Here is a 5,052-nt window from a genome sequence, read left to right on the forward strand (position 1 = left end):
AGAGGAAATAGATCTCTTGAACAGACCTATTTTAAGGACTGAGATTCCTTTTTTCAACTGAGATTGAAAAAACAATAAGAAATCTCCCAACAAAAAAAAGCCCTGGTCCAGATGGCTTCACACCAAAAATCTATCAAACCTTCAAAGAAGAGCTTATGTACTGCAGAAATTATTCAAAAAAATTGAGAAGGAAGGAATCTTCTCCAACACATTCTATGAAGCAAACATCACCCTGATACCCAAACTAGGAAAAGACCCACCTAAAAAGGAGAATTTCAGCCAATTTCACTAATGAATATAGATACAAAAATTCTCAAAAAAATCCTAGCCAATAGATTATAGCTACACATTAAAAAAATCATTCATCATGATCAAGTAGGTTTCATCCCAGGATGAAAGGCTGGTTTAACATATGCAAGTCCCTAAACATAATTTACCATATCAACAAAGACCATATGATCCTCTCAATAGATGCAGAAAAAGCATTTAATAAAATTCAGCTCTCTTTTCTAATTAGAACGCTTAAGAATATAGGCATAGGTAGCACATTTCTGAATCTGATCGAAGCTATCTATGACAAACCCACAGCTAATATTATACTGAATGGAGTAAAACTGAAAGCTTTTCCACTTAGAACTAAAACCAGGCAAGGTTTTCCTCTATCACCACTAATATTCAACATAGTGCTGGAAGTTCTAGCCAATACAATCAGGCAAGAGAAGGAAATAAAGGGCATACAAATGGGTGCACAGGAGGTCAAACTTTTGCTGTTTGCCAGTGATATAATCTTATACTTAGAGAACCCCAAAGACTCAACCACAAGACTCTTGGAAGTGATCAAAAATACAGCAATGTCTCAGGATATTGAGGTGATGTCTCCACAAATCAGTAGCCTTTGTATATGCCAATAACAGCCAAGATGAGAAGCTAATCAAGGACATAATTCCCCTCACAGTAGCTTAAAAAAAAAAAGAAATACCTAGGAATATACCTAACAAAAGAGGTGAAAGACCTCTACAAAGAAAATTATGAAACCCAAGAAAAGAATTAGTAGAAGATATTAACAAATGGAAGAACATACCATACTCATGGCTTGGAAGAACCAACATTGTGAAAATGTCTATACTTCCCAAACCAATCTACAGATTCAATGCCATCCCCACTAAAATCACATCATCATATTTTCAAGAATTGGAAAAAATAATTCTTCATTTTATTTATATTGAACCACAAGAAACCCTCTATACCCAGTGCAATTCTTAGTAATAAAAACAAAGCTGGGGGTATCGCCCTACCAGACTTTCTGCTATACTACAAGGCCATACTGATCAAAACAGAATGGTAGATACATTGACATTTGGAACCAAATAGAAACCATGAGATGAAACTAACATCTTACAGCCACCTGATCTTTGATAAACTAAACAACAGCATATGCTGGGGAAAAGAATGCCTATTCAATAAGTGGTGCTGGAGAACTGGATAACCACATGTAAAAGACTGAAACTAGACCCACACCTCTCACCACTTACAAAAATTAATTCAAGATGGGTAAAAAACTTAAACATAAGGCATGAAACAATAAAAATCCTTGAAGAAAGTGTGGGGAAAACACTTGAAGATATTGGCCTGGGGAAAGATTTTATGAAGAACACTTCCATGGCAATTGCAATGTTTGAAAATATTTTTTTCAATTAATTAATTAATTAATTAGTTTGTTTATTTATTTATTTTTGTTGCAGTTGTCATTGCTGTTCAGCTGGTCCGGGCTGGGCTTGATCCCACCAGCCTGGGTGGCCGGCACCCTACTCGCTGAGCTATGGGTACTGCCCCTTTTTTTAATTTTAAAAACCATCCTTTTCCATCTCTTCTCCCTCTATATGCTCAAATTTAGACTCAGTATAAGAACTGGACAACTAAATGATATCTTACTAATAGGAATCTGCTGTGTGTTACATTTGAAAGGAGTCAGTGCTGAAGCAATATTCTATTTAGGTAAGAAACCTCATTACAGAGTGGAAAGCTCTGCTTACTTGTCGATCTGACCTAGAAATGTTGTTGGATGAGAAGCAGCACAACAGACCTTGTTGGAGCCAGGCTATCCTACCCTTCCCCCCACAAAAAAAAAAGGCCCAGGATTTTTTCTGGCTTCTCCCGGCCTGCAAACTAGACTTCCTAGCTGCTGCTCATGGCAAGGGAGCACAGCTGGAACTAGTGTGAGGCAAGGAGAGACCTAGGGTACAAAACTGAAGGCACACTCATTCTCAGGGTTGTGCAAATCCCATCAGGGTTGGTGCCTTCGGCACCTGAATTGCCTCACCACTCCTTCAAAGGAGTCTCCACTCTACCTGCGGCCTGCCTTGCTTCCAACCTCATCTCTCTCTTTGCTTTCACATGTTTTCTATGCTCTGAGCACAATCGCCACGCCACAGGTAAGACAAACCTTTCATAGCTCCATGCCCTCGCAAAAGGCATAGTTTCCTTTGCCTGAAAGGCCCCTTTGTGCTTAGTCACCTATTGATTCCATCTAGTACCTTAAATATCTTTTCCTGACCTCTGAGTAGTGAGACTCCTTCTCTCTGCTGTTCTACCATAGCACAGATACTACATGCCTTAATAGAGACAGACATGACCTTGGAAAGGAATAAGTGTTTGTGTACTTTCTCCACACCCAGCCTCTGGGGCTTCTCAGGGCTAGTACTGTATGTCTTTTGCATTTTATTTGATCACCAACTCACTTGATTGGTACATAGTAAGCACTTGAATAAATGAATGGCTCCAAGCTCGGGTTACCTCAACTCAAGACTCATAAGATCTTGTGAAGTATATATTTTACCCCCTTTTTAGACATGTGAAAAGTGTCCAGAACCAGGTCTTCTGACTCTGCTGCTATTCTGTGGTAGGGTCTCTCAACTTTAGCACTGTTGGTGTTGGTTGGAGGGGGCTGTCCTCTGCACTGTAGGACGTTTATCAGCATCCCTGGCCTTACACACTAGATGCCAGTAGCACTCCTCCCCAGTTATGACAACCAAAAATGTCTCCAGATATTGCCAAATATCCCCTGGGGGCCAAAATTGTCCCTCTGGTTGAGACCCACTCTATATTCTGCTCTGTAAACCATGAGCAGGATCCAAATGCTGGCCCTTAGATGACATTCCCGGGTCCATCTCCCGGAATGGAGAGGCATCTCTGCCCACCCTGTCATGGGAGGGACTAGATCTTCAGTTGTTGTGGTGACTGTGTCTTCAGTTGGCTTTCTCCAGAAGCATTCCCTGGGGAGAGGAGTTGACTGTGAGGAGTTTATCTGGGCACTAATCTCAGGAAGTCCTGGTGAGGGAAAGGGAGAGCTGAGTCAGGGACCAGGAAGAAGACAACAAAAGGCACGCGCATGAGCAGAAGACAGCTGTGGACAACTGGCCATGCTGGGGACCTCTGGGAGGCAGTACAGACAAGGCTTGGATTGTTCTATCCTAGAGGCAAGGAAGCTGGGCTATCTGTTCATCCACTTCTCTTTCTCATTGACTGAGGAAAGTCCTGGGAACATTATTCTCTGACACATACAAGAGCCACCCATGCTGATGTGGCTCAAGGGTGCCCTCAGACAAAGAATCACAAGTGCTTGCGGTAAGACTGTCTGTGTGCACAGAATAGTCAGTACTATGGGGAGATGGCCAGGGCAGTGGCAGCATTTGCTACATTTGGAATTAAGAGAAGTGGGAGAAGACGGTCATTCATTCTTTTTTTTTTTTTTATTAAATCATAGCTGTGTAAATTAATGCAATCATGGGGCACCATACACTGGTTTTCTAGACCATCTGACATATTTTCATCACACTGGTTAACATAGCCTTCCTAACGTTTTCTTAGTTATTGTGTTAAGACATTCATATTCTACATTTACTAAGTTTCACATGTACCCTTGTGATGCACCATAGGTGTAATCCTACCAATCACCCTCCCTCTGCCCATCCTCCCCCCTCCCCTCTCCTTTCTCTCCCCCTTCTCCATATTCTTAGGTTATAACTGGGTTATAGCTTTCATGTCAAAGCCATAAATTAGTGATGTCAATTGTGTGCTTTGTAATATATCTGTGCACATGGACAAGTGAAATTGTATTCCATTCAGATTTTTTTTTGTAGTTATTAAAATCAACAAAGCAAAAATGGATGGTGTGACCCCCCTCTTGATTCTCTGGAGGGAAGACTTCAGGCTGTCTGGGCCACAGAGGCACTGGAGGAAGCTCATAATCTGGTGCTGCGTGTGTTCCAGTGTGCATTAGTTGGCTGGCAGTGTTCACCATGGCTCAGCCTTCCTCTTCCTTTATTTGAGGTGCCTAATTGCCTGGTCTTTCCACAAGATGAAGGATTTTATAAATCACTCTTTGCGTACACCATCCTACAAACCTTCAGAGCACAGTAATGAGCATGCTGGCTGATTATAAGAATTGCAACTATAGCCCTCAGCAGAGGGTAGCAACTCAGTAGAGAATAGCAGAAGCTGACAAATCACATGGCCATGCTAAGATATGATAGAAGAGAACATAATTCAATTTACTGTACGATAATTGACCTGATTTGTAATTAGCAAACTACTTTGTTCTATACCCATTGAGGTCTAGGTCTAGGTCTTGGCTACCTCTTCTCTGCTGCACTTAAGATGGACCAACAGAGAGTTTCAAACTACAGGGCACAAAGACTGGGGAAGCTGAAGATATATAGCCTGTTGGTCATATCCTGGGGTGACCCTCCATCACTCGCTCTAAGAGTTAATGTATTTCCCCCATGATCTGGTCCCAGGTACAGACAAGCAAATTCCAGGGACTGTTGTAGCACTATGAGGTTGAGTGAAGATCAATCCCTTCCCACAGTTGTAATATCATTCAGTGCATCCACATCTGCTAAGAGTTGTTTATGGGCTCTGAGGGCCTCTTAGAAGTGTCTAAGTGGTATATTAATCTTCTCCCTGCCTCTTCCTCCCCATTTTCTTTTCCTGAACCCTATCTCCCTTCCCTTTCTGCCACTTGAACATCCTTTTACCATTTTACTGAAAAAT

The sequence above is a fragment of the Nycticebus coucang genome, chromosome X (assembly GCF_027406575.1).
Source record: "Nycticebus coucang isolate mNycCou1 chromosome X, mNycCou1.pri, whole genome shotgun sequence".
Taxonomy (NCBI): domain Eukaryota; kingdom Metazoa; phylum Chordata; class Mammalia; order Primates; family Lorisidae; genus Nycticebus; species Nycticebus coucang.